This window comes from Mustelus asterias, chromosome 3 (assembly GCF_964213995.1).
Source record: "Mustelus asterias chromosome 3, sMusAst1.hap1.1, whole genome shotgun sequence".
In the NCBI taxonomy this organism is placed as follows: Eukaryota; Metazoa; Chordata; class Chondrichthyes; order Carcharhiniformes; family Triakidae; genus Mustelus; species Mustelus asterias.
Window position 1 is genome coordinate 10,614,425 of NC_135803.1, and position 27,316 is coordinate 10,641,740.

General features: G+C 44.2%; 1 protein-coding gene across 3 annotated transcripts in view; it reads right to left on the minus strand.

Moving 5' to 3' along the window:
- The window catches only part of LOC144486727 (neprilysin-like), a 215,739-nt gene that overhangs the window by 135,551 nt on the left and 52,872 nt on the right, over positions 1-27,316 (minus strand). The window lies entirely within an intron of this gene.

The following is a 27,316-nucleotide window of genomic DNA, read 5'->3' on the forward strand; positions in this document are numbered from 1 at the left end:
GGTTTCCTCCCACATTCTGAAAGACGTGCTGGTTAGGTGCATTGACCCGAACAGGCGCCGGACTGTGGCGACCAGGGGAATTTCGCAGTAACTTCATTGCAGTGTTAATGTAAGCCATTCTTGTGACAAATAAATAAACTTTACTTTACTTTCTAAAGGGAATTTAATGTTTAAGTTTAAGTAATGTCACAAGTAGGCTTACACTAACACTGAAATGAAGTTACAGTGAAAATCCCCTCATTGCCACACTCCAGCACCTGTTCGGGTACACTGAGGGAGAATTTAGCATGGCCAATGCACCTAACCAGCACGTCTTTTGGACTGTGGGAAGAAATCGGGGCACCCGGAGGATGTTAGGTATGGGTTAACAGACCTTCCAATTAAGTCCTAATTTGATGTCAATTAGTCAATAGAAGTTGCTGATATATAAAGGGGTGACAGATAGCAATATTTTGTTCATGGAGAATTGTGTGTGAAGTTGGATCAAAGGTACTTTATGAAGAAGCAGAACTCGTGTCTCCTTTACTCCACAGCAACTGAGAGGCTGGAACTGAGGAACGCAGACACGGGGAGAACATGCAGACTCTGCACAGAGAGTGACCCAAGCCAGGAATCGAACCTGGGTCCCTGTGCTGCAAGGCAGCAGAGCTAACCACTGTGCCACCATGCCACATGTATTGATTGTATACTTGTGTTTATATGCGGAGTGGGAAAAAACAGCTTGGCACAGGACTTTCAAAGAGACAGCACAGGCACAGTAGGCTGAATGGCTTAGTTGTGTGCTATAAGGTTCTATGATGAATCTAAGCTCCTGTACAGCAATGATTGTGCCTGTTCAGTTTATCTTGTTGGTGTCCATTGAACATCCTGGGACTGGCCTGTCCACCCTCATGGCCTTGGCCACAAGGCAATGGACGGACATGACAAAATCACGGTTGCAGCCCCTCCAGTATATTCTGAAGCAGCTACTGAGAAGGATAAATGATACCTGAAGGAACAATGTTGGAAATAAAGTGGAACAGTTTCAAAGGGATGAACTTTATGATGTAAAAGGTATTTTATCCCTCAGAAAGGCCTGGAACAAAATGAAAAGAGTAAGACAAAGTTAGAGTTACTAATAGCAAGATGAAAGACATTGGACAGAAGGAGAAAACATGTTTAAATGTTCACGAATGGAACAAGATCAGAGGATCTTTAAAGATACACTGAGGCATGCCAAGGTAACAGCATTACCTTCAAAGTGGGATCACAAGGAAATCCAAGCCACGGCATAGAGCAGAATAATAAATCATTCTTTTTATATGACTGTGTATGAACATAGAGCCTTCAGGCATGATCCTACTGCCCATTCATGCCACGTTCTCGCTGCACCGAGGTAGGATGTCGGCGGCCAGCCCAATCTCCACTCACTGCGGCGTGATGGGAAAATCCTACCGGTATGAACAGTGGTATGGTGTTTCACGGGCTCATGTAAATGCTTCTTAAATGTTGTGAGGGTTCCCACCTCTACCACCCTCTCAGGCAATGAGTTTCAAATTCCCACCACTCTCTGGGTGAAAAGGTTTTTCCTCAAATCCCCTCTTCCGCCCCTCACTTTAAATCTCTGCCTTCCCTGGTTATTGACCCCTTTACTAATCGGACAAATTCCTCCCTAACTGCCCTATCCATGTCCCTCATAATCTTGTACACCTGAAAGTATCTGCTGAATGATGTGCTTTGCTGTATAGAACAGCAGCAGGAAGTCAGTGAGAGAGGATTTCAGTGCAGATGGGAAAAAAGTTCTTATGAAATGACCTGAGATTTTAACTCTCTTTCTCGCCACAAATGTTACTTGACCTGCTGGGTGTTTCCACCATTTTTGTTCTTATTTCAGATTTCCCGCGTCTGCAGTATTTTGCTTTTGTAAGAAAGAGACTAAAAACTGCTGATCAAAATTGTGTATATAAAAAAAGAATAATTAATTTGACCTGAAAGACTAGAATTATGATTAACTAATCAGAGGATGGATTATTTGAGTAGTGCTGAAAAAGGGACTTTTTTTGCCAAAGTTTTTATTCTTGGACTCATCAGGACAATTCGCAAAAATACCAATGTAAGGAAAATAACAAATGTATACTGTGTGAGAAGAGAGTGCTGATTGGTTGGCAATAGACTCTGGTTAGTAGAGGCGTTGCCTGTGACAACCTATTTAAGATTGTCAGTCGGGTGTATTAGAAGGTACATATATTAATACACAGGGCCCTGTTCTTTGCAGACAGAAAGAACATGTACACACATTGCACCTGTTTCAGCTAAACAAAGTGAATGACAGCCATCTGCTGGTTCATTTCTCATGGCAATGCTCTGACAATCAGAATCAAACTGCTTTGTTTAAATTTGAACTAAATTTTAACTGGCAGTTAACTGTCAGTCAGCAGACTGGGATGGTGGGACTGACATATGAGGAGAGATTGAGTCGGTTAGGAGTCTCTTTGCTGGAGTTCAGGAGAATGAGGGGGGATCTCATAGAAATCTATAAAATTCTAACACACTCTAGACAGGGTAGATGCAGGAAAGATGTTCCCGATCGGGGAGTCCAGAACCAGGAGTCATAGTCTAAGGATATGGGGTAAACCTTTTAGGACTAAGATGAGGAGAAATTTCTTCACCTAGAGAGTGGTCAGCCTATTGAATTTTCTATCACTGAAAGCAGTTAAGGCCAAAACATTGTCCAGAAGGAGTTAGATATAGCTCTTCGGGTGAAGAGGATCAAAAGATATGTGGGGAAGGTGGAATTAGGCTATTAAGTTGGATCAACCATGATCATGAGGAATGGTGGAGCAGGTTTGAAGGGCCGAATGGCCTCCTCCTGCTCCTCTTTTCTATGTTTCTATGTTTTTCTATCTAACCCGATGGCAAAGCCTCTACTAATCAGAGTCTACTTGTCAACCAATCAGCACTCTCTTGTCATTCAGTATATATTTGTTGCTGCCCCTTACATTGGTGTTCTTGCAAATTATCCTGATGAGTCCAAGACAAAAAGCTTTGACAAAAAATGCATCTTTTTTCCACAATACTGAAGTTCGATAGCATCATGAGAGGAATCCAAAATGCATTAAATAAAAGCCTGTGAATAAAAATAATCAAATAATAAATAAAAAAAAGGTAATACAAAGCTAAAAATAGAAGGGATATCTATACCTCTGTCATAAGTAGATAGACTTTCAACCAACATTTCAGAAGCATTTCGATGAGTGCTTGAAATGCCATAGCATACATGGCGATGGGCCAAGTGCTGAAAAACAGGATTAGAATAGATAGGTGCTTGATGGCTGGCACAGACATGTTGGGCCGAAGGGTCTCTTTCTGTGCTGTAGAACTCTTTGACTCTATGACTCTAACTCAGCAGGATTCCTGAGCGGGTTAGAATGGACTGGCTGACTGTGTCCATGTCAAGCCAATCAGGGGAAGTGTTGTGCAGGTGCACCCAATTAAGTTTAAGTTTAAGTTTATTTATTAGTGTCACAAGTAGGTTTACATTGACACTGCAATGAAGTTACTGTGAAAATCCCTTAGTCGCCACACTCCGGCGCCTGTTCAGAATGGTCAATGCACCTACAAAGAACAAAGAACAGTACAGCACAGGAAACAGGCCCTTCGGCCCTCCAAGCCTGTGCCGCTCCTTGGTCCAACTAGACCAATCGTTTGTATCCCTCCATTCCCAGGCTGCTCATGTGACTATCCAGGTAAGTCTTAAACGATGTCAGCGTGCCTGCCTCCACCACCCTACTTGGCACCCTACCTGGCCTGCCTCCACCACCCACCCTAACCAGCACGACTTTTGGACATGGCAGGGTGGGTACATTTGCTACTCCTGCCTCTCTGATTCCACTGCCTCTGGTGCCTGCAGATGTCTACCTTGGCACTGCTCCTCATTAGTCCAACATTATTAGTTTTGACATCTCCATAGGTCTGATATTTCAGTCCTTCGACTGGCTGCTGCCCCTGGATTTAATGAAGGCCAGTCATGTGCAAAACTCCTCATGTCCACCTGTTGAAGGCAGCTGAAACATGGCTGACCCTTCACCTGGGAAAGACGTCTCGCTTCAACAACACCAGCTTTCACTGGCTGGGGATCTGGTTGTCTGTCAGGCCACTGGCTTAATCCCTTTAATAGATTTCAACGGTCCTTAAATTAATTCTTAACTATCCCAAGGGGAGGAAGTGATGGGCTGGTGGTATTATCGCAAGACTATTAATCCAGAAACTCAGCTAATGTTTTGGGACCTGGGTTCGAATTCCGCCACGGCAGATGGTGGAATTTGAATTCAATATAAAAAAAAATCTGAAATTAAGAATCTACAGATGACCTTGAAACCATTGTCACTCGTCAGAAAAACCCAGCTGGTTCACTAATGTCCTTTAGGGAAGGAAATCTGTCCTTCTTACCCGGTCTGACGTACATATGACTGCAGAGCTACAGCAATGTGGTTGACTCTCAACTGTCCTCGACAAATAGGGATGGGCAATAAAATGCTGGCCAGCCAGCGACGCCCATGTTGCATAACTGAACATAAAAAAGGTGGTTGATTCACAGCCTTAATTATCTCTCTCGGTTGTTCAGTTAAATGATCTGTCAGCCCTCCCACACCTGGGAACTATGAACAATTGGTGGAACAACTTTGGGGATTTGGCGCATCATGGATACTTTCCAATTTACCGGCCCACATGCCTTCAGTCCCATTGCCATGGAGCCAACAAAATTCTCCTTCCTGTCCTCTGAAATAGCCCAGTGAGCCACTCAGTTCAAGGGCAACTAAAGATGGGCAATAAATGCTGGCCAGCCAGCAATGCCCATAAGACAATAAAACCATAACATATAGGAGCAGAATTAGGCCACTCGGCCCATTGAGTCTGCTCCACCATTCAATCATTGTTGATATTTTTCTCATCCCCATTCCCAATAGCTCTTGGTCCCCATATTAATCAAGAACCTATCTATCTCTGTCTTAAAGACACTCAATGACCCGGCCTCCACAGCCTTCTGTGGCAAAGAGTTCCACAGATTCACGACTCTCCAGCTGAAGAAATTCCTCCTCATCTCTGTTCTAAAGGATCGTCCCTTTAGCCTGAGGTTGTACCCTCTGGTTCTAGATTTTCCTACTAGTGGAAACACCCTTTCCACGTCCACTCTATCCAGACCTCGCAGTATCCTGTAAGTTTCAATAAGATCCCTCCCCTCATCCTCCTCAACTCCAACGAGTACAGACCCAGAGTCCTCAACCGTTCCTCACATGACAAGCACTTCATTTCAGGGATCATTCTTGTGAACCTCCTCTGGACCCTTCCCAAGGCCAGCACAACCTTCCTTAGATATGAGTATCCTTCCATGAATGAGTAGAAAAAAAAGAAATTGGCTTCCCCTCACCCTCATGGGTGTTGCATCCTCGCTGCCTCCCCTCAGATCGTTCAACTTGGCCATCGGATTTTGTCATCAGGATTCCAACGCAATTGCTCTCGTGGAATTCACTAGCCCCTCCCACTTCATTGGATCGGCATAAATGCCACCCAAAGCTACCCTTACGTACCTATGACACGTTCATTGGTTTGTATGGATGCTGGATTTAAATAATCCCTCAGAAACCTGCCTGGCATTGCTTTGACCAAATCATAGTCTCGTCAGTATTCTAATAAATTATTTCATGCCCCCCTTCTAATTAGTATCCGGCTCCACGTTGGATTTCTTTTAAAATCAGCATTTATTTTGTTGGCAATAATATCAGTCTGATGACTGGGAAGAGAAGAGTTTATATCTCCAAGACAATCAAATGAAATTGCGATCCCAAAGACCTTTCCATGTCTCCCATCCTTCAAACAAACTTGAATCCATTTCAATTTGGCAGGGATCACTTTCAATTCCAGAAACATACTGTGTTCATTAGTGAACAATTATTTGATAAAATCAAACCAATAATGTTACTGAAGATAATTTTAACGACCTTCTTTCCAAAGAACCTAATTATGATCAATCGGCTTTTGTACTTCTCTTGGCAGGGACTACTGGAAAGTTATTCAAACGCACGGACATACATCTGAAGCCCGATTCAAGCCCCAAAGGTGTGTATTTCCCAACAATCTGGCTTGGAGAGCAAGCAGGAGTGGGGCTTCCAGTAGATTTCTCTCTCCCCAGTTTGAATTTAAACATGCTTGAAGCCTAGGGGGCGGCAGTTAGTCCAGATCTTGAAAGCTCTTGGAGCAGGCTGTGCCCAGAATGCTGAACTGAGCTGTGGTATGGACAGCTCATGGAGAGGATGAGGATGTCAGCCTCTGCAAATGAGCTGATGTGGCTAGAAACATAGAATCCCTACAGTGCAGAAGAGGCCATTCGGCCCATCAAGTCTGACAGGGTGTCTTATCAAGGCCCTATCTCTGCAACCACACACATTTGCTGTGGCTAATCCATCCAACCTACACATTTGTGGACAATAATGGGCAATTAACCATGGCCAATCAACCTAACCTGCATATCTTTGGATTGTGGGAGGAAACCGGAGCACCCAGAGGAAACCCACGCAGACACGGGGAAAATATGCACACTCCACACAGACAGTAACCCAAGACGGGAATTGAACCAGGGTCCTTGGTGCTGTGAGGCAGCAGTGCGAACCACTGTGCCACCGTGGAAGTTGCTGAGGAGATCAGCAGTTGGAATGCGGTCTGTAATTTATGGACACTGTGCTACAAGAGATTCAATTACCTCATTAGGGCAGGAGATTTGAGTGGTATGACATATTCAAGGGATAAACCCCTCACTCTCCCCTCCCAAGCTTTCTCCTGCACAGCATTCCTCAGAAGCACACCCACAGCTTCACCCATTTCTTTTTCTCGATGTACCAACCCACACCACCCTCACTCAATCTCACCCTCATCTTGCTGCCACTTTCTTCCCCTAATCATGCACATTGTTTCTTTTTAAATGATCGCTGGCTACAGCCCGGTGGCAAAGTGGTTAGCACTGCTGCCTCACAGTGCTAGGGAGCTGGGTTTGATTCCTGGCTTGAGTCACTGTCTGTGCAGAGTCTGCACATACTCCCCGTGTCTGCGTGGGTTTCCTCCGGATGCTTCGGTTTCCTCCAACAGCCCGAAAGATGTGATGGTTAGGTGCATTGGCCATACTAACTCAGTGTACCTGAGCAAGCACCAGAGTGTGGCGACTAGGGGATTTTCACAGTAGCTTCATTGCAGTGTTAATGTAAATCTCATTTGTGACACTAAAAATAAACCTTTAAGTGCCCAATTCCCTCTTGAATGTTTTGGTTGAACTGACATCCACCACACCTTCAGACAGTGGAATCAAAACCCTCACCACTTGCTGTGTGAAAAAGTTTTTTTTCTCATATTCTCACATTCCTTCTGCTTCTTTTGCCAATTCCTTTAAGCCTGTGCCTTTTCCTTCTTGATCCTTTCATGAGTGGGGACAGTTGTTCCCTATCTACCCCATCCAGCCCTCTCATGATTTTGAACACCTCTATAAAATCTTCTCTCAACCTTCTTTTTTCCAGAGAAAACAATCCAAACTTCTCCAATCTAACTGAAGTTTCTCACCTCTGAACCATTATCGTAAACCTCTTCTGCATTCTCTCCAATGCGTCCACATCTTTCCTGAAATGCCGGACCCAGAACCGTACACACAAATCCAGCTGGTGTTTTAGACAAGCTCAACATACCCTCATTGGCTCTTGTACTCTATGCCTTTATTAATAAAGCCAAGGATAGCACATGTTTTATTAACTGTTCCCTCAACCTGTCCTGCCACCGTTAATGGCTTATGCACATATACACTTAGATCATTCTGCTCCTGCACTCCCGTTAGATGTACCCTTTATTTTATATCAGCTCTGAGTTTACTGGCCCGTTCGCCTCGGAATAAGGGCGGGCGAGGCTCGCAAAACGCGCATTCTCCACTGGCATCGGGTGCGGTTTTACGAGTCTCGAGTGGGCGTGCCGGTAAAAATCCAGCCATTGTCTCCCCATATTCTTCCAACTAAAATGTAGCAGCTCACATTTTTCCACACCAAACTTCATCTCTTAAGTTTATTAATGTCACAAGTAGGTTCACATTAACACTGCAATGAAGTTACTGTGAAAATCCCCGAGTCGCCTCACTCCGGCGCCTGTTCGGGTACACGGAGGGAGAATTTAGCATGGCCAAAGCACCCAACCAGCATGTCTTTCAGACAGCGGGAGGAAACCGGAGCACTCGGAGGAAACCCACGCAGACACGGGGAGAACGTGCAGGCTCTGCACAGACAGTGACCCAAGCCGGGGATCGCACCCGGTCCCTGGCACTGTGAGGCAGCAGTGCTAACCACCGTGCCACTGTGCCACCCTGTCACGTATCCATCTGCTTTGTCAACTTGTCTATGTCCTTTTGAAGTTCGACACTGTCCTCACAGTTTACAACGCCAAAAGCAATCCCTGTGCAACTTCACTACAAGTGTTCCTCCTCCAGCCCCGAAATCATCCACTAACCATTACTCTCTGTGTCTGTCACTCAGCCAATGTTGTATCTATGTTGCTGCTGTCCCTTTTATTCCATGAGCTATAATGTTTCTCACAAGTCTGTTGTGCAGCACTGTGATTATAATGATTACAAGGCATCTATCGCATTTGTCAGGAATTTCAGTAGGTGGATGGAATATAAATAGTCTGAGTCCATAACAGTAATTATAACAGGCACAGTGGAAAATCGACAAGGACTCCTCAACATGATTGTAACAGATAGTAACAGAAAGGGATTATCATTAAACTGCAGAAAACATCACGTAATCTCAAAGAAAAGGATGACAACGCAATGTAAGACAATGGAATCAAAAGAAATAAAATATATAGAATTGTCTTGTTATTTGGGCATCTTAAAAATATGCCATGGCGGAGTAATGGTAATGTTACTGGACTAGCAATCCAGAGGTTCCGGTCTAATGCTTTGGGGATTGAGTTTAAATCCCACCACGGTGGTTGGTAGAATTAATAAGTTTGGAGTATAAACATAATCTCAGTAATTTAATTTATTTATTAGTCATAAGGAGGCTAACATTGATAATGCAATGAAGTTACAGTGAAAATCCCTTAGTCGCCACACTCCAGCGCCTGTTCAGGTACACTGAGGGAGAATTTAGCATGGCCAACGCACCGAACCAGCATGTCTTTCAGATTGTGGGAGGAAACCGGAGCACCCGGAGGAAACCCACGCAGACACAAGCAAAACATGCAGACTCCGCACAGACAGTGACCCAAGCCGGGAATTAACCCAGGTCTCTGGCACTGTGAGGCAGCAGTGCTAACCACTGTGCCGCCTGTGCTGAACAAGAAACTCTCATTGATTGTTGTAAAAGCCCAAATGGTTCATTAATATCCTTTAAGGAAGGAAATCTGCTGTCCTTACCTGGTCTGGCTACATGTGACTCCAAAACCACACTGGCTCTTAACTGTCCCTCTGAAATAGCCTAGAAAGTCACTCAGTTCATAGGCAATTAGAGATGTGCAACAAATGCTGGCCTTGCCTGCGATGTCCACATCCCATGAAAGAATGAAGAAAAGAACACCTGATAAAGAAAAAGTGATCAAAGCACAGTGGCTGGCACTGCTGCCTCAAGCGCCAGGGACCCCGGTTCAATTCTGGCCTCGGGTCACTGTCTGTGTGAAGTTTGCACGTTCTCCCCATGTCTGTGTGGGTTTCCTCCAGGTGTTCCGGTTTCCTCCCACAGTCCAAAGATGCACGGTTTAGGTTGACTGGTGATGCTAAATTGCCCCTGAGTTTGGGCCATCAGGGGAGAGATACAAAAGTGTCCAAAGGGACAATTGTTTCACATAGAGGGTGGTGAGTGTCTGGAACAAGCTGCCAGAGGTAGTAGTAGAGGCGGGTACAATTTTGTCTTTTAAAAAGCATTTAGACAGTTACATGGATAAGATGGGTACAGAGGGATATGGGGCAAATGCAGGCAATTGAGACTAGCTTCAGGGTTTAAAAAAAAGGATGGCATGGACAAGTTGGGCTGAAGGGCCTGTTTCCATGCTGTAAACCTCTATGACTCTAAGACTCTATCACATGGACGTAGACTGGAGGCTCCATAGGAGCTGCAGAGCACTGAGGGGAGTTGTTTAAAAGGTTCACCTTGGTTCTCTGGAACTTAGGTCCAATTGTTTGGTTAAATATTAGGCCCTTGAGCACTCACCACTCACATCCGTTGCGCTGCCAACCCACAGTCCATGCCCCATTGATGCCAGATCTTGCCACCACCCTTCACCCTTTGCCCTCCATGCCCTCCAATTCACCAGTATCATAATGGACAGACTTCAGGAACAATGTTGAGATAAAATAAAGTTCCAAATATTCATTATGGCCTTTCAATATATTTAAAGAGCTCCCATAATGAAGGCCTATCCAGAATTTTAAAAGCCCCTCAAGTACTTAATGCCTTACAAAAACAAAAGACTTATATTCACAACAAGGACAGCTAATCTGATAACAAACTCTTTGAGCTGTCAATCAAACTGTGAACTTTCAGCCCCTCCCCCTCACCCATTGGGATAATTGTGGGTTGCGGAACGCAGCCAATCGTTACTAAAGGCATGATGATATCTATTTGATTAATATCAACAAACAGCCATTGTGACTGCTAAAACTTTTATTTTCAACTCTCAAAGACAAAGGCAGGTTCTACAAACCTGTATCAGTTCTAAATTGGCATTTACATCCTCTCCACCAATTTGTGACTCCCACTCTGCAGGATATGAACATTGCTGCAGTGAAAATGGGATCTGTTGAACCCAACACGGAGTTCAAATTGCTGTGCTGAGTTTGGTTTGCTAGCTGTGGGAGATGTGCCCAATGTTAACTGCATACACACAGAGTAAATGAGGAATGTTGAGCCAGTCTTTCTTAACATAGGTTTATTAGCAAAACCTAGGGGACAAATGCACACAAATCCCTTTCTTCTTCACACACAGGCAGTCAGTTCTTACCTATACAAAGAACAATGTCCAAAACTACTCCCAGTTGGTAACAGCTGCTCCCACTTATGCCCAGAGCATGCACCTCATTGTCAAACATATGTAACATCATCACCCTGCTCCCATTCCTCTTCAGGCAGAAGGGGTATGAAATGGAAATGGGGGAGGATTTCTAAAACTGGTCACACCTGCCATTTCTAAAATTCAATGGAATCTCCACCACTCTGCAAAACGCCAGCACATTATGTAACTTTGTTGTACATAACAGCTCTCACCAAAAGAAAACCAGTATGGAACAACAAGAGCTACTGTTCGTAAAACGGGTGAAACAGACAGGAAAATTCAATTGTTAATCTTCGGGCATTGGGCTGAGTTTTGTGGATCCCACTGTAAATACTGACACACACAGAGTAGATTCACTGTAAATATTGACACACACACAGGGCAAACTCACTGTAAATACTGACATACACACAGGGTAGACTCACTGTAAATACTGACATACACACAGGGCAAACTCACTGTAAGTACTGACACACACAGGGTAGACTCACTGTAAATACTGACATACACACAGGGCAAACTCACTGTAAGTACTGACACACACAGAGTAGACTCACTGTAAATACTGACACACACACAGGGTAGACTCACTGTAAATACTGACATACACACAGGGCAAACTCACTGTAAGTACTGACACACACAGGGTAGACTCACTGTAAATACTGACACACACACAGGGCAAACTCACTGTAAATACTGACATACACACAGGGTAGACTCACTGTAAATACTGACACACACACAGGGCAAACTCACTGTAAATACTGACATACACACAGGGTAGACTCACTGTAAATACTGACATACACACAGGGCAAACTCACTAAGTACTGACACACACAGGGTAGACTCACTGTAAATACTGACACACACACAGGGTAGACTCATTGTAAATACTGACACACAGGGTAGATTCACTGCAAATACTGACACACACACAGGGTAGATTCACTGTAAATACTGACACACACACACAGGGTAGATTCACTGTAAATACTGACACACACACAGGGTAGACTCATTGTAAATACTGACACACACACAGGGTAGATTCACTGTAAATACTGACACACACACAGGGTAAACTCATTGTAAATACTGACACACACACAGGGTAGATTCACTGTAAATACTGACACACACACAGGGTAGATTCACTGTAAATACTGACACACACAGGGTAGACTCATTGTAAATACTGACACACATAGGGTAGACCCACTGTACATACTGACACACACAGGGTAGATTCACTGTAAATACTGACAGACACACAGGGTAGACTCATTGTAAATACTGACACACACACAGGATAGACCCACTGTAAATACTGACACACACACAGGGTAGATTCACTGTAAATACTGACACACACACAGGGTAGATTCACTGTAAATACTGACACACACAGGGTAGACTCACTGTAAATACTGACACACACACAGGGTAGATTCACTGTAAATACTGACACACACACAGGGTAGATTCACTGTAAATACTGACACACACAGGGTAGACTCATTGTAAATACTGACACACATAGGGTAGACCCACTGTACATACTGACACACACAGGGTAGATTCACTGTAAATACTGACAGACACACAGGGTAGATTCACTGTAAATACTGACACACACAGGGTAGACTCACTGTAAATACTGACACACACAGGGTAGACTCATTGTAAATACTGACACACACAGGGTAGACCCACTGTAAATACTGACACACACACAGGGTAGATTCACTGTAAATACTGACACACACAGGGTAGACCCACTGTAAATACTGACACACACAGGGTAGATTCACTGTAAATACTGACACACACACAGGGTAGATTCACTGTAAATACTGACACACACAGGGTAGACTCACTGTAAATACTGACACACACAGAGTAGACTCATTGTAAATACTGACACACATAGGGTAGACCCACTGTAAATACTGACACACACAGGGTAGACTCATTGTAAATACTGACACACATAGGGTAGACCCACTGTACATACTGACACACACAGGGTAGATTCACTGTAAATACTGACAGACACACAGGGTAGACTCACTGTAAATACTGACACACACAGGGTAGACTCACTGTAAATACTGACACACACAGAGTAGACTCACTGTAAATACTGACACACACAGGGTAGACTCACTGTAAATACTGATACACACACAGGGTAGACTCACTGTAAATACTGACATTCACTGTAAACCCACACAAACATGGGGAGAATGTGCAAACTCCACACAGACAGTGACCCAAGGCTGAATTTGAACATGGGTCCCTGGCGCTGTGGGGCAGTGTTAACCACTATGCCACCATGATGCCCAGAAATAATACATTTCTGGAATGTATTATTAATTAGTTGGAGTGTAAGAGTTTTTACAATAGAATCCCCTATTTTATGCCAGGAATTTCCAAAAGCGAATCAGTATACATCATGGGATTTCCAGGAATGTTGTAGTATTCACAAGGCAACCTTTTGTTCTGATGTAAGTTTATTTATTAGTGTCACAATTAGGCTGACATTAACACTACAATGCAGTTACTGTGAAGATCCCCAGGTCATTGACCTCGAAGTTTAACACTCTTTCTCCCTTCACAGATACGTCTGACCCGCTGAGCATTTGCAACTCTTTTATATTTCAGATTTCCAGCATTTGCAGTGTCTGGCTTTTGTTTTATAATCGAACATCCTGAAGTGAGTCGAAATATAGAGTTAATGTTCCTGAGTCTGCCGGCATTTCATAGAATCGCAGAATTCTACAGCGCAGAATGAGGCTATTAGGCCCATCGAGTCTGCACTGACCACAATCCCACCCAGGCCCTAGCCCCTTAATCCCATGCATTTACCCTAGCTAGCCCCCTGACACTAAGGGGCAATTTAGCATGGCCCATCCATCTAACCTGCACATCTTTGGACTACAGTAGTAGTGGTATTTACAGTTGTATCGCCTACAGTGTTTCAGTATTTACAGTAATCATTTTCTGGAGTGTGTCAGTATTGTGAGTCAATGTCTAGAATGGGATTTAACATTCGTACTGGAACCTCTTAGAGTTCCTCAGTTTTTCTATAATTGGAGTGTGTCAGTAATGGCAGAGGGATTTCCTTGAGTGTATATTTATCTGGAGAGGGAGTTCCCCTGGCGACTATCGGCACTGGAATCTCCTGAAGTGTGCCAGTATTTAGAGTGGAATCGTCTGGAGTTTGTCAGCATTTGCAAAGGGAAAGCCTGGAAAGTATCAACACGACATTGGGATTGTCTGGAGTGTGTCAATATTACAATGGGATTTCCTGCTGGATGTCAGTGTTTATAAGGAGACGTCATGCAATGGGTCACTATTTACAGTTACTTTTTTGCAGATTATGCCAGCAATTGCAGTGCTTTCACAAAGCGATTTCTTGAAATGTGTCAATATTTTCAATAGAATGCCTTCTGGTGCATCAATATTTATGTCGGGAGTTTCTGCAGTGTGTGATTGCTTACAGTCAGATTGCCTCAAAAGTGTCAATTCATCACAATTTCCTTATGTGAGTCAGTATAAACAGTGAGATTTCCTGGAATGTCTCAGTAGTGTCAGGGGGAGTCCCTGGAGAGTGTCAGTATTCACAATCGAATCAGCACTGGTGTGCCAGTGTTCGGATGTTCTGGAGTGAGAACATAAGAATGTAAGAACCAGGAGCGGGATTAGACCATTCGGCCAATCAAGCTTGCTCCGTCATGCAATATGATCAGGGTTGATCTTTGGCTTCACCTTCAGTTTCCCTTCTCCTCCTTTTACCTCTTGATGCCCTGAAAGACCAAACATTTGCCTATCTCAGCCTTAAATGTATTCATTGATGCAGCATCTACTATCCTCTGGGGTAGAGAATTACAAAGGTTCACAATCCTATGAACGAAAAAATTCCACCTCAGCCTAAATGCTTATCACCTGATTATGAAACTGTCCACCCATGTTCTAGATTCCCCAGTAAGAAGTCTCACAACACCAGGTTAAAGTCCAACAGGTTTATTTGGTAGCAAATACCATAAGCTTTCGGAGCAGCAAGCTCCGAAAGCTTATGGTATTTGCTACCAAATAAACCTGTTGGACTTTAACCTGGTGTTGTGAGACTTCTTACTGTGCCCACCCCAGTCCAACGCCGGCATCTCCACATCTAGATTCCCCATCCAGGGGAAACAGCCTCTCAGTGCCTCTCAAGCCCCTTCAGAATCTTGTATGTCTTCACGAGATCATTTGTCTAAACTCCAGAGAATAAATGCTTCTTAAATGTGTGAGGGTCTCTGCCTCCACTACCCTTTCAGACAGTGAGTTCCAGATTTCCACCACTCTCTGGGAGAAAAAGGTTTTCCTCAAAATCTATTGCTCCTTGCCTTAAATCTATGCCCCTGGTTATTGACCCCTCTACTAAGGGGAAATGTTCTATCCATCCTATCTATATCCCTCATAATCTTGTACACGTCAATGAGGTCCCCCCTCAGTCTTTTCTGCTCTCAGGAAAACAATCCCAATCTATCCAGCCTTTCTTCACAGCTGAAACACTCTAACCTAGGCAACATCCTTGTGAATCTCCTCTGCACCTTTCTACTGCAATCACATCCTTCCTATAGTGTAGTGACCAGCACCGCACAGTGCTCCAGCTGTAATGTAACGAGCATTTTATGCAACTCCATCATAACCTCCCTGCTCTTATATCTTATGCCTCTGCTAATAAAGGCATCCCATATGCCTTCTTAAACACCTTATGTACCTATCCTATAACCTTCGGGGATCCTTTGACATGTACCCTCAAGTTCCCTCTGGTCCTCTGCACTTCCTTTCATCCTACCATTCACTGTGTATTTCCTTGCTTTGTTAGTCATTCCAAAATGTATCACCTCACAACTTTCAGGGTTAAATTCTATTTGCCACCTGACCAACCCATCCATATCATCCTGTAATCTGAGGCTTCCCTCCTCACTATTTACCGCACCTTCATGTCATCTGTGAACTTACTGATCATACCTCCTATTTTCATATCTAGATCATTAATGTACACAACAAACAGCAAGGGGTCCAGCACCAATCCCTATGGTATATCGCTGGACACAGGCTTCAAGTCACAAAAACAACCTTCAAACTCTGCCTCCTGCCACAAAGCCAATTTTGGAACCAATTTGGCAACTTTTTTCTGAATTCAATGGACTCTTAACTTCCTGATCAGTCTCCTGTGCGGGACTTTCTCAAAAGCCTTATTGAAGTCCATGTAGACTACATAAACTGCACTGCCCTCATCTGCACACTTTGTCACCTCCTCGGAAAATTTAATTAAATTTGTTGGATATGGTCTCCCCCTGACAAAGCCTTGCTGACTATCCTTGATTAATCCTTGCATCTCCAAGTAGAGATTAATTCTGTCCCTCAGAATTGTTTCCAATAGTTTCCCTACCATTAATATTAGACTCCCTAGCCTGTATTTACTTGATTTTTCCTTACTTCCCTTCTTGAATAATGGTACCACATTAGCTGAGTTTCAATTCTCTGGCACCTCACCTGTGGCCAGAGAAAATGTGAAAATTAGCTTCAGAGTTCCTGCAATCTGGTTCTAAGGATGTATCCACATTTAAGTCCAGCAAAATCACTAACATATCCACCTTCTTATTGCTAATCTGTTCAATTATATCACAGTCCTCCTCCCTGCTTTCTACACCTGCATTGTCCACCTCCATAGAGACCACAAATACAAAATACTCATTCAATACTTCACCAATATCTTTTGGCCAGGCGCACAGTTTGCCACTTTTGTCCACACTGGGCCCTACTCTGTCCTGATTACCCTTTTGCCCTTAATATACATATAAAACACCTTGGAATTTCTTTTATTTTGCCCATTGATAGATCTTCCTTGCTAAGTTTCTGTTTTTCAATGGAATGAACATTTTCATAGAATCATAGAATCCCTACAGGACAGAAGGAGGTCATTCGGCCCATCAACCCGACACTGACCTACCTTTATGGTAGGTTGTTTCATTAAATTAAATCTTACGGGATCCAGAGTGAGGTATCTAAATGGATACAAAATTGGCTTCTTGACAGAAGCCAGAGGGTGGTTGCAGAGAGTTGTTTTTCAAACTGGAGTCCTGTGACCAGCGGTGTGCCTCAGGGATCAGTGCTGGGTCCACTGTTATTTGTCATTTATATTAATGATTTGGATGAGAATATAGGGGGCATGGTTAGTAAGTTTGCAGATGACACCAAGATGGGTGGCATAGTGGACAGTGAAGAAAGTTATCTCCAATTGCAACGGGATCTTGATCAATTGGGCCAGTGGGCTGACGAATGGCAGATGGAGTTTAATTTAGACAAATGCAAGGTGATGCATTTTGGAAGATTGAACCAGGGCAGGACTTACTCAGTTAATGGTAGGGCATTGGGGAGAGTTACAGAACAAAGAGATCTAGGGGTACATGTTCATAGCTCCTTGAAAGTGGAGTCGCAGGTGGACAGAGTGGTGAAGAAGGCATTCGGCATGCTTGGTTTCATCGGTCAGAACATTGAAGACAGGAATTGGGACGTCTTGTTAAAGTTGTACAAGACATTGGTAAGACCACACTTGGAATACTGTGTGCAATTCTGATCACCCTATTATAGAAAGGATATTATTAAACTAGAAAGAGTGCAGAAAAGATTTACTAGGATGCTACCGGGACTTGATGGATTGACTTATAAGGAGAGGCTGGATAGACTGGGACTTTTTTCTCTGGAGCGTAGGAGGCTGAGGGGTGACCTTATAGAGGTCTATAAAATAATGAGGGGCATAGACAAGGTAGAAGTCAATATCTTTTCCCAAAGGTAGGGGAGTCTAAAACTAGAGGGCATAGGTTTAAGGTGAGAGGGGAGAGATACAAAAGTGTCCAGAGGGGCAATTTTTTCACACAGAGAGTGGTGAGTGTCTGGAACAAGCTGCCAGAGGTAGTAGTAGAGGCGGGTACAATTTTATCTTCTAAAAAGCATTTAGATAGTTACATGGATACGATGGGTATAGAGGGATATGGGCCAAATGCGGACAAGTTGGGCCGAAGGGCCTGCTTCCATGCTGTAAACCTCTATGACTCTATGACTGACAACAATTCCACCCAGGCCCTATCCCCATAACCCCAAATATTTACGCTTCTAATCTCTCTGAACACTAAGGGGCAATTTAGGGCCAATCCACCTACCCTGCACATCTTTGGATTGTGGGAGGAAACAGGAGCACCCAGAGGAAATCCACGCAGACATGGGGAGAACGTGCAAACTCCATACGGACAATCACCCGAGGCAGCAAATGAACCTGGCTCCTGGGTGCTGTGAGGCAGCAGTGCTATCCACTGTGCCACCATGCTGCCCCACAGTGACACATGTATATCTTTAAATGTTCCCAACTGTTTAATTATGCCCATACTTTTAAATCTATTTATCCAATTAACTTTAGCCAGTTTTCCCCTCACACCTACACACTGGGGAGGCAGTGGCATAGTAGTATCGTCACTGAACTAGTAATCCAGGAACGCAGGCAAGATCTAGGCACCCAGGTTTGAATTATTGCTGAATCTTCAATATATATGAACCAGTGATTAGCACTGCTGCCTCACAGCGCCAAGGACCCGGGTTCGATTCCTGGCTTGGGTCACTGTCTGTGTGGAGTTTGCACATTCTCCCCGTGTCTGCGTGGGTTTCCTTCGGGTGCTCCGGTTTCCTCCCACAGTCTGAAAGACGTGTTGGTTAGGTGCATTGGCCCAAACAGATGCCGAAGTGTGGCGACTAGGGGAATTTCACAGTAACTTCATTGCAGTGATAAGGTAAGCCTTACTTGTGACTAATAAACAAACTTTAAAAATATATACATTAGAATTTCCAACAGTTAGCCAGTATTTACAGTGGGACTTCCTGCAATGCCACAATATTCAGAGTGCGATCACCTGAAATGTGTCAATATTTACACACAGCGGGAGTCAGTATTTACAATATGATTTTTTGGAATGTGTCAGTATTTTTCATTCGATTTCCACAGCTTCTTAGCGTATACTTTTTCAGGAATGTGTCAGTATTTACAGTGTAATCCGCCGCACTGCCGCTGTTTTTACGATAGAGTTTCATACGGTAAGTCAAGCATTTGAAGTAGAATGATTTTCACTATTTAATGTACAGTCTCCAAAAGCGTCAGTATTCAGAGGCCGGGATTTTACGTCCTCACTTGGGTGAGACTCATAAAATCCCACCCGAGGCCAACGGAGAATTCCGTTCTGCGAGCCTCACCCGCCCTGATTCCGGAGCGGGCTTGCCGGCAAAATTCTGGCCATAGTGTTTGTTATGTTATCGCTAAAAAAATACACTTTGTCGACACTGCCTGGTCTTAATTTTTCAAACAATTCTTGGCAGTTAACTGTCAGCCACCATTAACTGGTTCATTCACCATGGCAACGCCTCTACCAATCAGAGTCCACTTGCCAACCAATAAGCTCTCTCTTCTCATACAGTATACAGTGGTTGTTTCCCCTGACATTGTCCTGATGACTACAAGACTAAAAGTTTCGACAAAACGTCTTTTTCTCAGCAATACTCAAGTCCTGTGCTACCAAATGACTATTTCCCGTGGTGTTCCCCTATTTAAATTCAAGTTTCTGGAGGTTCCTAGCATTTAGAGGTAGACTTTGTTGCAGTGTGTCAATACTTAAATGTGGGAAGGCCTAAAATATGCAATGTGTCATTATTGGCAATACTTGTGAATGGATCCATTTTCTAACTTTTGAGAATGCATCAGTGGATGGAATTTTCCCAATAAATGACCAAAAGACATCTTGGGTGAGAAAAAATTGCGATACCAGCACAAATAAATCGCCATTGTTCCACCCTTAGTGCACTGAAAGACCTCCCACATGAAACACGCCGGTATGGACTCCCAGGTATATGACTCACCTGAGCTGGATCATCAATAAGGGGAAGCTACATTTAAATGCTCCCCCTGCACTCACAGCCAGTAAAGCCCGGCGGATGGTAGCACGGGGAGCAGGTCCATGCTTCACGAAAACAGAGCTCGGAAGGTTTCTGGATGCAGTGGAGGAGAGACGGGCCATCCTATACCCCAGGGTGGAAAGATGACCCAGAAACAAGGAAACAGAACTGCCTGGGATGGGGTAGCTGTGGCAGTCAGTGCTTGCAGCCTGACACTGAGGACTGGTGCCAAATGTCCCAAAAAAATGAATGACTTGGAGCTGCAGGTATAAGTGTCCATCTGTCACATCCTGGCAACGATCCCATCTGTTACCCCTGGAATGTCCACATCAATCCACTTCCTGACACCCCACAGCCTTCCAGCACCCGACAACCACTCCCCTCCCCCCCCGCAACTCCTCAAATCCCTCTGACACTCCTCATCACAACCCCTTCCTGTCGAGGCATGGTGCCAATCTATGCCACCTGTTCCAAATGCCGAGAAAGTTCTCCCAAAGCTGTTGGAGATGCAAAGGCAGAGTCGAGGAACTGCAGGAGGGGGTGTCAGCAACATTTGGCAACTGTAAGGCCGCTCGAGGAGTCCCACAGCCTTCAAGCGCAGGAGATGGTGCCGGCATTGCGTGGCACCCAGGACAATGCTGTAAAGATAGCAACCGTTGTGGAAATCCTGAGGCAAGAATTTGTAGGCATGGGTGGCACGGTCCAAGGAATGGTTAAATCTCTGGGTGGCTTCAAGAGCATGCCCCAGACACAGAGGGCAATTGCAGAGGGGCGCCAGAGCTCGGTCCAGATGCAGAGATCCACTACTGAGGACTCTCACGCCATCGTGCACACAATGCTGGGCCCCCAAGACTGACAGCACCAGGTGACGCAGAGACTTCTGGAGCTCACTCCAGCTGTCCCTCTGTCCCAAGAAGGGTCCCAGGGGCCCATGAGTGCCCCGTGGGAGGGGAAAGTGCTGGAGGCCATCCCGGGGCCTTGAACTCAGGAGACTCCAGAACCTCCAGTCCTTCTGAATCCCCCTTTCCTGACGTTGGTGCATCTCGAGGGCAACAGGCTGAACAGGGTGGCACAGCTATTTCCATGACACTCGAGAATCAGCTGGGGCCCTCCAGGTCCTGGCCCTCCAGAGGACGCCCACCAAGGGCACCAAAGACCATGGGGTGCGAAATACAACAGGCCACCCGAAGCTCTGATCTGCACCGTGGGGAGTTTCGGGACTTTCTGCAGTAGAATATCCTGTGGTGTGCCAAGATTTACAATACATTATTTCGAAAGTGCCAGTATAAACAGGGGGATTTTCTGGGACGTAATTTTAGGGTGCTTTCAGAGTGGGGACCAGACTCTAAAATATGACATGCCATTCCAAAGTCCATGGACTGTTGCAGGAACTTGAAAATGGGACGGGGCTGTAAAATTCTGCCCTTGGCGTTTTTTAATGTTTAGAATGTGATTTCCTGCTTCTGCATTTGGTGTTCAATTTTCTGGATCGGTTGTGAGTATTTGCACTGTTACCAGTTATAAGCATCAGAATTTACACTCTCCAGGAGCGTACATGAATTTACACTGCTATCTACAAGACTGTACATGCATTTATACTGGTATCTACAAGAGTTTACATGAATTTCCACTGGAATCTTCAAGAGTGTCCATGAATTTACATTGGTATCTACAACAGTGTACACAAATTTACACTGGAAGCTACAAGAGTGTATGCGAATTTACACTGGAATCTCCAAGAGTGTACACAAATTTACATTGGAATCTACAAGGGTGTACATGAATTTACACTGCAATCTACAAGGGTGTATGCAAATTTACATTGGAATCTACAAGAGTGTATGAAAATTAGCACTGGAATCTACAAGAGTGTACACGAATTTACACTGGCATCTACAGGAGTGTATATGAATTTATACTGGAATCTCTAAGGGTGCATGCAAAGTTACACTGGAATATACAAGGGTGTATGCAAATTTACACTGAAATCTACAAGACTGTACATGAATTTCCACTGGAATCTACAAGACTACATGAATTTCCACTCGAATCCACAGGAGTGTACATGAATTTACATTGCTATTTACAAGGGTGTACATGAATTTCCACTGGAATCTACAAGGGTGTCCATAAATTTCCACTGGAATCTACAAGAGTGTACATTAATTTACACTGCCATCTCTAAGAGTGTAACATGAATTTACACTGCAATCTACAAGGGTGTACATGAATTTCCACTGGAATCTACAAGAGTGTACATGATTTTCCACTAGAATCTACAAGAGGTACATTATTTTACACTGCTATTTACATGAATTTTATACTGCTATCTACATGAATTTAAATTGGAATCTACATGGGTGTACATGAATTTACACTGGAAGCTACAAGAGTGTATGCGAATTTACACTGGAATCTAGAAGAGTGCACATGTATTTACAAAGCATCTATAAGAGTGGATATGAATTTACACTGGCATCTACAAGAATGTACACGAATTTACACTGGAATCTACAAGGGTGTACATGAATTTCCATTGAAATCTACAAGTGTACATGAATTTACACTGCTATCTACAAGAGTGTGCATGAACTTACACTGCTATCTACAATTGTGTACACTAATTTCCACCGGAATCTACAACAGTGTACATGAATTTACATTGGAATCTACAAGGATGTACATGAATTTCCACTGGAATCTACAAGAGTGTACACGAATTTCCACTGGAATCTACAAGAGTGTACATGAATTTCCACCGGCATCTACAAGAGTGTACGTGAATTTACACCGCTATCTACAAGAGTGTACATGAATTTACACTGGAATCTATAAGAGTGCACATGAATTTACAGTGCTATCTGCAAGAGTGTATGCAAATTTTCACTGGTATCTACAAGAGTGTACATGGATTTACACTGGAATCCACAAGAGTGTACATGAATTTACACTGCTATCCACAAGAGTGTACGTGAATTTGCACTGGAATCTCCTATGTCAGTATTCATACTGGAAACTGCTGAGTGTGTTACCATTCGTAGTACAATCCTTTGTGTTGCTATGGCATTTTTTCTGAGCTTTCCTTAATTGTGTGTCAGTATTTGCAATTGCTCCAGTTTTTGCAATGGGATTACCCGAAATGAGTCAGTATTCAGAGTTAGGTTTTCTGGAATGTGTCCGTGTTTACCGTGGGATTTCCCAGATAAATCAGTACTTTCAATTAACATTCCAAGCGTGTGCTACTATGAAAATTGGGATTTCCAGGAGCATGCCAGTATTCCCCTGGATTGTGTCAGTGTCTGAACATTTTTTTTTCCCTGGCCTGTGTTTGGTACAATATTTTCTCAAGAATTTTCTGAACTGCATGTATGTAAATTCATTGCTTTCAATGATGCTGGAGTCTCCTTTCCCTTTGTGTGATATTGTGTTTTTTCAGATTCACCAGGGGAAGTATAGAATTTGTTTGTGCCTGGGCTGGAGTATGGAGACAGGCTGGTTAGACTGGGTTGCTTTTCTTACAGGAGAGAAGGCTGAGGGGGGACCTCTTCGAGGTGTACAAAATCATGACGGACACGGATAGGGTGGATAGGAAGGAACTTTTCCCCTTCGTAGAGGGATCAGTACCCAGGGGATGTAGATTTAAGTTAAGGGGCTGGAGATTTAAAGGGGATTTGAGGAAAAACTCTTTCACCCCAAGGATGGTGGGAATCTGGAACTCACTGCCTGAAGGGTTGATAGAGGCGGGAACCGTCACAACATTTAAGAAGCATTTAGATAAGCACTTGAATGCAGACAAGGTTACGAATCAAGTACTGGAAAATGGGATGAGAATAAGTAGGTGCTTGGAGGCTGGCACAGACATGACGGGCTGAAGGGCCTCTTTTTGTGTTGTAAAGCTCTATGACTACAACAAAGAAAGAGATCATTTAGCCTGACATCCCTGCTCCAGCTCTGTGAATGTAGAATGTTCCTGGTCCATGGGGATGGCGGGGGAAGGATGGGAGGAAGGCGGGGACCTTTTTCAAAATGACATCAAGTGGGGAAGGGATCCGGGAAGAAGTCAGAAATGTGGAGTTACAAGAGAAGATAAGCCACATACTTCTTGAATGATGGAGCAGGCTTGAGGGACCCAATGGCCAACATTCTCAGTCATGTACCTGTCCAGCTTTGTCTGGGGCAGTGGGGTGTGAAGGAGAAAGGGAGCCGACTGGAACTACACCACCAAAAGAATGGCACGGTGGCGCAATGGTTAGCACTGCTGGCTAGCACTGCTGCCTCACAGCATCAGAAATCCAGATTCGATTCTGACCTTGAGTGACTATCTGCGTGGAGTCTGCACGATCTCCCCGCATCTGCACAGGTTTCCTCCGGGTGCTCCGGTTTCCCTCCACACTCCAAATATGTGCAGGTTAGGAGAACTGGTCACGATAAATTGCCCGGTAGTAAAGGTTAGATAGATTAGCCATGGTAAATGCACAGGTTATGGCAGAGGGAAGGGCCTGGGTAGGATGCTCTTTCAGAGGTGTGGTGCAAACTCAATGGGCCTCCTTCTGCACTGTGGAGATTGTAGGTATGAACTCCTGGGGAATGTCAATGCTGCTGTAGACTCTTGAGGCAGACGTGTTCCTCACCCGCATCGTCACCTGCTAGTCTACAGAATGAGGATCTGCAACTGGAAGGCACATCACTTTATGAGGGGAAAGCAATTAGTTGAAGGGTACTGAGGTGAATTGTCACTCCTTTAGCTCAAGCTCAGCAAAAGTCAGTCAATGCAATTTTGGCAGGGATTGTACCTTGGGGTCTATTTGATCTTTATGAACAAACCAGCTAAGGATTCTGGAACTATTATTTGTAATTCAGGGGGGGAGGAACATCGGAACAGGAATAGGGAATCTAGCCCCTCCCAGTTGTTCCAGCATTGTATTTGTTCATGGCTGAGCTGTAACATATATCCATCTACCCCAGGCTTGTCCAACCTCTTCACTCGGGGGAGGGCACATTCACATATTTTCTCACTCCAATGGCGGATGAACAAATTTCAAAAAAAGTTGAATTTTGAGAAAGGAAACACTTGCTGAGCAAAAATATAGCAATATTGTAGCAATTAATTATTAAGTTAAAATAGAGCAAGCTAAAAAAATGACCAGAGTGTGAGAGAACATAAGAACATAAGAACTAGGAGCAGGAGTAGGCCATCTGGCCCCTCGAGCCTGCTCCACCATTCAATAAAATCGTGGCTGATCTTTTTGTGGACTCAGCTCCACTTACCCACCCGCTCACCATAATCCTTAATTCCTTTACTGTTCAAAAATCTATCTATCTTTGCTTTAAAAACATTCAATGAGGTAGCCTCAACTGCTTCACTGGGCAGGGAATTCCACAGATTCACAACCCTTTGTGTGAAGAAGTTCCCCCTCAACTCAGTCCTAAAGCTGCTCTCCCTTATTTTGAGGCCATGCCCCCTAGTCCTATTTTCACCTGCCAGTAGAAACAACCTCCCTGCTTCTATCTTATTTATTCCCTTCATAATCTTATGTGTTTTTATAAGATCTCCCCTCATTCCTCTGAATTCCAATGAATATAGAGCCAGTCTACTCAGTCTCTCCTCATAAGCCAACCCTCTCAACTCCGGAATCAACCTAATGAATCTCCTCTGCACCCCCTCCAAAGTTAAAGTTTATTTATTCGTCACGAGTAGGTTGACATTAACACTGCAATGAAGTTACTGTGAAAATCCCCCAGTTGCCAAACACAGGCGCCTGTTCAGGTACACTGAGGGAAAATTTAACACAGCCAATGTACCTAACCAGCACATCTTTCAGACTGTGGAAGGAAACCGGGGCACATGAAGGAAACCCACGTAGACACGGGGAGAACATGCAAACTCCACACAGACCCAAGCCACGAATTGAACCCGGTTCCCTGGTGCTGTGAGGAAGCAGTGCTAACCACTGTGCCACCATGCTGCCCTTCAGTGCCAGTGTATCCTTTCTCAAGTAAGGAGACCAAACTGAGGGTCAGTGTATGTGGGTGGGTGGATGGCTGTGAATGGGTGTAGGTGGGTGGGTGGGTGTGAGATTGAGTGAGAAACCTGAGACTGGGTGTAACACAGACTTACACTCACCCCCCACACCCTTATTTTTATTTTGCTGGACCTGCCAGTGCCGGGAACACAGGTTTGTCAAGTTGGACACACGCCCATTCCTCCAGCCTTTGGTCAGGAGCCTTTCAAATGTGTGTGCATTCCCAAAAGGAAAATGCGCAAGGAGAGCTGGAACATGTTAACAAACAGATGGAAAGTCGAGTGGGAGGGCTTGCTTACTTGAGAAAGGATATACTGACACTGGAGGGGGTGCTGGGGAGATTTACTAGGTTGATTCTGGAATTGAGAGGGTTGGCTTATGAGGAGAGACTGAGTAGACTGGGGCTATACTCATTGAAATTCAGAAGAATGAGGGGAGATCTTATAGAAACATATAAGATTATGAAGGGAATAGATAAGATAAAAGCAGGGAAGTTGTTTCCACTGGCGGGTGAAACTAGAACTAGGGGGCATAGCCTCAAGATAAGAGGGAGCAGATTTAGGACTGAGTTGAGGTGGAACTTCTTCACACAAAGGGTTGTGAATCTGTGGAATTCCCTGCTCAGTGAAGCAGTTGAGGCTACCTCATTCAATGTTTTTAAGGCAGAGATAGATAAATTTTTGAACAGCAAATGAATGATGGTGAGCAGGTGGGTAAGTGGAGCTGAGTCCACGAAAAGATCAGCCATGATCTTATTCAATGGCGGAGCAGGCTTGAGGGGCCAGATGGCCTACTCCTGCTCCTAGTTCTTATGTTCTTATGTTCTTACCAGTCCTGGATATGTGTAAATGGGTGATTAGTTCAAATCCCTGGCTCAGAATGAATGTAATGGATATTGGAAAGTAGAAGCTTAACTCAGTGAAAAATGAGTGCGGCTGAGACGTTTAACTGTGTAGCACTTCAGAAAGCACATGGGCTCTTTGAGAGCAGTGGGTAGTAGTGGGGGAGCAATCTCCTTCAACTTGACCTTCTCACTCTTCTAAAGTGACATGGCTGGAAACCAAGCCATCTGCGTCAGTGATGTGGCAAACAGCAGGTCAAGGACTTTCACAGCATGGAGGAATGTACAGCACGCTGCATTGCAGCACATGGCATTTAACTGCTCGAGAATAAATGAGAGTTAGTTATTAAATGAGGAAAAAAAGAGTTGAGGCCTGGGGCCCTTTTCTCCAGAAAACAGA